Here is a 7766-nt window from a genome sequence, read left to right as displayed (position 1 = left end):
CATCAGAATATCATCTAGGTAGACCACAGTGCATTTATGAAGAAGATCCTGGAATATGCTATTCATACATTTTTGGAAGACATCTGGTGCATTGCTCAATCCTAAAGGCATGACCAAGTATTCATAATGTCTTCACGGGTGTTTAAATGTTGTCTTCCACTCATCTACAGACCTAATTATTATCATGTTGTTGGAGCCACACAGAGCCAATTTAGAAAATTCTGGCCCTCTTAATGTGATTAAAAAAAAAAAGCTCAGAGAATAAAGGCATGGGATACCAGTCTTTCACTGTAATGGCATTTAATCCCTGGTAATCAATACAGGGTCTGGGATCCCTAGCCTTCTTTTTAATGAAGAAAAGACCAGCTTCTGCATGTGTATTTGATTATCTAATGAAACCTCATTTGAAGTTCTCCCATACATTCTCAGTTGCTGCTTGAGTCTCAGGTACCAACACAAGATAGACTCATCATCAAGGAAGCATTTTTTGAGGGGTAATAAACCAATGGGCAATCCCATTCTTTGTGGACAAGCAGATTTTTTGCTGAAAACATCACTGCAAGATTGTTACAGAAGTGACAGGGAGCTGACTTGAGTGACAGTGCTATGGAGAAATTATTAGTGCTATGGAGAAATGATTAGTGCAATGGAAGAATAATTGCTGGAAAGCACTTTTGATGGCAGCAAAGTCTAGAAGACAGGATTTAGGGTTTACTCCAATCAGGGTTGGGAGCATGTATGCTTTGCTAGGGAAGACCCCCAAATAATTGGATTTTCAGCCATCAGGAGCATGAAGAAGGATATTAGCACCGTATGGAGAGCACCAACTTGCATGGTCAAACTCTGGAATGAGTGGTAACAGTAGGAATTCTGTTTTCCATCTACACCAATTGTACAGAGTGAAGACTGCAGAAGCACAGTAGGAATTCTGAGTTTTTTAACTTTTTGTGCTCTACTGACTTGTTCAACAGTAAGGATACTTCAACTTAAAATTATTATAAGACATTCTCTACCAGGGTGTGTAGAACTGAATCTAATCTGACTACCCCTTGAACAAAAGGCTTTTCACTTTTCCTGAATGCTTGGGACATTTGGTTAGAAGGTGCCCTGGCTCGTCACAATACAGGCAGAGCCTTTTCAGGAACCTCCTTTTTCTCTTCTGAAATGAGAGATTTGATTAATCAATTTGTATTGCTATTCAGGGATTGCAGAATGGCAGAACCTGCATTCGGCAATTGTCCGAGCATTGTGAAAGTCATCCAGGCAATTAGCACTACTGTGCACCAGATGATTTTCCCTTTTTCCCACAAGGGAGGGGCTTAGGCCAAGGCCTGCCCTGACATCAATTAAATCATACAAGATTGTGCATTTTCATTTTCACTTTTCCTGCAAGACATTCTGAAGCGTAGTCAGCAGGATCAGACAAAGTGGCATTAGGGTCATGCAGAGTCAGCTATGAGAGAGGTGCTTGACCAAAAAGACTATGCACAAGTGTATACTGAAAGTGATATCTGATAATGAAAACCAACCGATAAAAAAATATTTTTATCTTTCCATAAGACCTAGAATTAATGGATCTGGTTGGAGGTGCGCCTGAAAGCGAGTTACAGTATTCAAGTTAGAGAGTTCAGCAAGACCACTAGTGGATCCCTGCCAAGAAGGCTTCCTTGGTGGCGCACTCTTTTATTGTGATGTATATTGTATGAATGTTAAAACGTAATTCTTTATTAACATCTAATTAAAATAGATTTTAATAAGGCATGACACAGGTTTACGTTTTTGTCAGCCTAAGATAATAAAGAGTAAAAATCAAATGTTTTAGTTAGTTTTAATTACTATTCTTTATTAACTAATTTAGAAGTGAATAAATATATCAATGAGACTATATATATATATAGAGAGAGAGAGAGAGTTTGATATAGCAATAGTGAAAATATAAAAGTATTTATAATGATAAACAGGCACTGTTATAATGATTGAGATCTGTTTAATTAATTTCAGATCTCTGCAACCTGTTATACAGTATACCGGCTCCCTGCCAGGCTCTCCTTCTATTATGCACAATATAGAATAATCATAGGCACTGATCCTTATCTCTTAATTGGTCTAAAATATACATAAAGTGGTATTCTGATAAGGCATTGAGGTCATTCCTTGCATAGTTAGCCAAAGTACAATGATATGCAGTGTGCAGTAAAATTTCTGCGTAGAGTTTGGGTCATTCTTTACATAATTGATGAAAACAGTGCAAGAAAATAATATGCAAAACAATCCCGTTCCAACAAAGCATTTAGATCATTAATGGAATAATATGAGAACAATGCAAGAGGACAGTATAAGGCCAATTATTCATCCTATATATTACTGGGTGACATGAGCAGGGGTTAAAGTGAGCCAGAATGGGGCGGAACTGCATTCCGTCAGTCCCACTTGGAGACGGAATGCAGTTCCGCCCTCCTCCAGCTCACCTCACCTGATGTGTGCCGGCGCCGCAGGGTGATGCTGTTACCAGCGGCGCCTAGCTCTCGTTGCACAGTGGAAGACCGGCGGCAGGAGCTCACTACTGAGCTCCTGCTTCCGGCTCCCGGCTCTAGTGTGCGCTATGAGAGAGACGTCATGACGTCTATTTTATAGTGCAGGGAGCCGGACGCCAGGACGATCACAACGGCCGGACGCGGGAGCGGGGCTTGGTAAGTATGTTTTTTTTTTTTTTAAGGCATGTCTACTGGGTGCAAGCTATAGGGGGCAAGCTTCAAGGGGTAAACTACTGGGGTCAAACTACAGAGGTGCATTACTACTTTGGGCATTACTACTTGGGGCACACTACTGGGGGCATAACTACAGGGGCTAAGCTACTGGGGGCATTACCAGGGACGTGCAGTCAGGGGAGGCAGGGGAGGCAGTGCCTCCCCTATCTTTAATTATGAAAATAATACAAAGAAGATACTTATGACACATATTCTGTGTCATAAGTATCTTCTTAATATTATGGCAATCATAAATACCTTTTTAACTTAATGTCAGCGGCACCTCACGCTGGCCATTGTATATGGCCGGAAGCAGGGGGCGGGTAGGGGGCGGGATCAAGCAGAGGGCTGTAAAAGACCATTAAAAAATCCACAGAAAGCGGCACCTGTACAAGTGCCTCGACTGGCTGACTGGTGCATGGAGCCGCCTGTCATCTGTGGCACCGCCCCCCTTATGTGTCACCCGGCAACAAGTTGTGCATGACAAATTCCGTGACCTGGTGACGTACTATTGGGGGCGGGGCCACAAATGATAGGCGGCCCCGCACACTAATCAGAGCTGACTTCCCCCGCCACTGCCTTCACCCCAGGGAACCGGCACTGTTCCCCCCTCCTGCAGCGTCATCTAAAGGCAGCCGAGCTCCACTGGTGGAGCGGCCGGAGCCAAAGCAACGGGGAGACCACATGGACCGGGATGCGGCCACTATCTTGCCGCCTGCACGCCTCCGCACAGCAACACCGTCGGCTTCCCACCTGCCTCCGTCACCGGATCCATGGGGCTATACAGCGAGGCTCACCCCATCCTGCCTGGCTGCTTCCCCTGCTCTGGAGCTGCTCCTCCCACCAGGCATTGGCAGTCCATTTCACACCGGGTCATCATCCAGTGGAGAGAGCACAGGGATCAGGCCTCCTCCAGCTCCAGGCCCACCCCTCCTGCTGAGACCACCTGGTCTGGGCCCAGCTCTGGATGTGCTCCTGACCTAATCCACAAGGTGAGCGGGGAGCTGAGGGGGGTGAACACTAGGACTGCCCTGGGTTCTGAATAGGTATAAAGACAGTTCCCTCACTTCTGAGGTTTAGTGACCACCATCGATGCTGCAGACGACATACCATAAGCTTTGTGGTATGTCACGGTGTGTTGTAATGTGAATTTCGGCTCATACCGTGTGCTGTAGTGTGAATTTCGTGTCATACGGTGTGTTGTAATGTGAATTTCGGCTCATACCGTGTGGTAAAATATGAATTTCAGGTCATACGGTGTGCTGTAATGTGAATTTCGGCTCATACCGTGTGCTGTAGTGTGAATTTCGTGTCATACGGTGTGTTGTAATGTGAATTTCGGCTCATACCGTGTGGTAAAATATGAATTTCAGGTCATACGGTGTGCTGTAATGTGAATTTCGGCTCATACCGTGTGCTGTAGTGTGAATTTCGGGTCATACGGTGTGTTGTAATGTGAATTTCGGCTCATACCGTGTGGTAAAATATGAATTTCGGGTCATACGGTGTGCTGTAGTGTGAATTTCGGCTCATACCGTGTGCTGTAATGTGAATTTCGGCTCATACCGTGTGCTGTAATGTGAATTTCGGCTCATACCGTGTGCTGTAGTGTGAATTTCTGCTCATACCGTGTGCTGTAGTGTGAATTTCGGCTCATACCGTGTGCTGTAGTGTGAATTTCGGCTCATACCGTGTGCTGTAATGTGAATTTCGGGTTATTATGTGTGCTGTAATGTGAGTTTCGGTTCATACTGTGTGGTATCAGGTGAAAGGGGCAACAGTACTAGATAGTATAAGGGGTCCTACTACACTGAAGGACACGCCCCCATTTGAGTGGCCACACCCCCTTTTCCGGAGGCACGCGCATAATTGCAACCTTCACTTTTCCATACACCCACTTCAAAATTTCCACTTCGACCACACTATATATATGTTCTCAGTGCCTCTCCAGCCAATGACCTCACCGCACGTCACTGGGCATTACTATTTGGGGACTAAACTACAGGGGGGTTAAACTACAGGGGGGCTAAACTACAAGGGGCAATACTACAAGGGGGCTAAACTACAAGGGGCATTACTACAAGGGGGCTAAACTACAAGGGGGCAAACTACAGAGGGCATTACTACTGGGGCAAGCTACATGGGGCTAACTACTGGAGGCAAGCTACTGGGGGCAAACTACAGGGGTACATTACTACTGGGGGCATAACAACAGGGGTGCATTACTACTGGGGGCATAACTACAGGGGCATTACTACTGGGGGCATAACTACAGGGGTGCATTACTACTGGGGGCATAACTACAGGTGCACATTATTACTGGGGGCATAACTACAGGGGCATTACTACTGGGGGCAAACTACAGGGGCATTACTACAGCGGGGCTAAACTACAAGGGGGCATTACTACTGGGGGCATTACTACTTGGGGCAAGCTACAGGGGGCTAACTACAAGGGGGCAAACTACAGTGGCGCATTACTACTGGGGGCATAACTACAGGGGGGCATAATTACAGGGGCTAAACTACTGGGGGCATTCCTACTTGGGGGCAAACTACATGGGGCTAAACTACTGGGGCATTACTACTTAGGGGGCTAAACTACTGGGAACATAACTGCAGGGGCTAAACTACAGGGGGCATTACCACTGGGGCATTAATTACATGGGGCTAAACTACTGGGGTCATTACTACTGGGGGGCTAAACTACTGGGGCATAACTGCAGGGGCTAAACTACAGGGGGCATAACCACTGGGGGCTAAACTACATGGGACAAACTACATGAGGACTAAACTACTAGGGGCTAAACTACTGGGGGCATTACCACTGGGAGGCTAAACTAAAGTGGGGGGTAAACTACTGGGGTCATAACTGCAGGGGCATTACTACTGGGGGCTAAACTACTGGAGGCTAACTACTGGGGCTAAACTACAGGGGGCTAAATGACTGGGGGCATTACTACAGGCAACATTACTACTGGGGGCAATATTACACAGGGGCATCATTACCATTAAGGGCATTACTAATGGAGGCACTACTAATGAGGGCATTGTAAAGGGGGCACTTCATAAGGGGCATCACTCCTTGGGACATAAGGGGCACTACTACTGGGGGCATTGCATAAGGGGCACCACTACTATGGGCTCTATATAAGGGGTACTACCACTGTGGGCACTACCAGAACAGTGGACATTGCATAAGGAGCACTACTACTGTGGTCATTGTAAAAGCTTCTGCTGTGGGCATTGTGTATTACGGGGTGCTACTACTGTGGGCATTATTACTATTGTGTGACCACACCCCTTTTGTTTTGAGATCACTTTTTGGGGGCGCGCACCTACTTTTATAACATGGGCGCCGGGGGAGGGGGGGGAGTGAGTTCCACCAACTCTCTAGGACCACTTTAAGCACTGGACATGAGGCTGTGCAGGGAAAAGAGAATTTCATATACCATTGGCATCTGGGGGTTAGTATCAGGTGAATAAGATATGCCAGTGGCTTGGGGAGAGAGGAGAGCTGCCTGCAGTCCCCATAGCACAGGCTTTCCCAACCACGGTCCTCAAGGCACACCAACAGTGCAGGTTTTAGTGATAGCCAGGCTTCAGCACAGGTGACTTAATTAGTAGCTCAGTTATTTTGATTTAACCATCTGTGCTGCAGCCTGGATATCACTAAAACCTGCACTGTTGGTGTGCCTTGAGGACCGTGGTTGGGAAAGCCTGCCATAGCAGATGGGGAGAGTGATCAATGGCCAGCAGAAACCTCTCACTGCAGCACCCACAATGGAGCCCCAGGAACCAGCACCTCTGAAACTGAAAAGTAAGTACTAGGCTAAGGCAAGTTGTGACAGAATGCTTTCTCTCAGCAATTTACTTCAGTAAGCATCCAAGTAGGAGGTTGCAATGGAGTATGCTTTTCTAGTAGCAGCATTGGAGCCTTGCACTGCCAAGCTTTCAACAAAGATTGCACTGCAGTTTCAAGAGTACATTACTGTTGAGACTAATGCTGAGAATTCTATTCTACTGTCAAAGGATATAAAACCCAAAAAGCCCAAGTACAAGTGCTTCAAGTGTCACATAAGGACATAAGAATATAGAGCAAGTAAACCAAGTGGTACCTCTTCATGCAAGTGTGACAGAAAGTATGAGTCAGAGCTGAATGTAGCCAACAGTCACCACAAAAATTGCTGGTACAGTACATGGACACAGAAGCCACTGGCACTTTAGCTGTAATGAAGGTTGGTTCAAGTCACTAAATTCATGCAATCCTGTAAAGGTCAATGGAATATGAGATAAAGTTCTAAATGTCAAGAAAGTTGGGATAATTACTGTGAACTTAAGGATTAATGACATACAGAGCTGGCCCTAGGCATGGGCAAACTAGGCAATTGCCTAGGGCATCTGATATGCCTAGGGGCACAAGCAACTTCTGCTGATAAAAATGATATGCAGCATGCCTATATTCTGTGTGTAGCATTTCATATGCAGATACAGCCACAGTCGCACACAGTATACAGGCATGCAGCATATCATTTTAATCGGCAGAAGCTGCTTGTGCATCCTAGCCACATAGCAATGCAAATAAGATGCATTTTCATAGAAAATAGGCACCCGATGTTAGCAGAGCTGCCAGTTGACTCACGCCAGGAACTAACTATATGTGTATAAGGGCATTAATAATGTGTAACATATGTGTAAGGAGCACTATGTGTGTGATTATGTGTATAAGGGCACTAATAATGTGCAGCATACAGTATGTGTAAGGGACATTATGTGTGTCATTATGTGTATAAGGGCATTAACAAAGTGCGGCATATGTGTAAGGGAAATTATGTGCATAAGGGCATTAATAAGGGTTGGCATAATGTGTAAGGTGCATTATGTTTATAAGGACATTAATAATGTGTGTCATATGCGTAAGGGGCATTACTGTGTGCTATTATGTGTATAAATGTATTACCAATGTGTGGAATTATATGTATAAGGTGCTCTAGTGTGTGGTCTAACGTATAGAAATGGC

The sequence above is a fragment of the Pseudophryne corroboree genome, chromosome 7 (assembly GCF_028390025.1).
Source record: "Pseudophryne corroboree isolate aPseCor3 chromosome 7, aPseCor3.hap2, whole genome shotgun sequence".
NCBI classification, from domain to species: Eukaryota; Metazoa; Chordata; class Amphibia; order Anura; family Myobatrachidae; genus Pseudophryne; species Pseudophryne corroboree.
Note: the sequence above shows the minus strand (reverse complement) of the source record.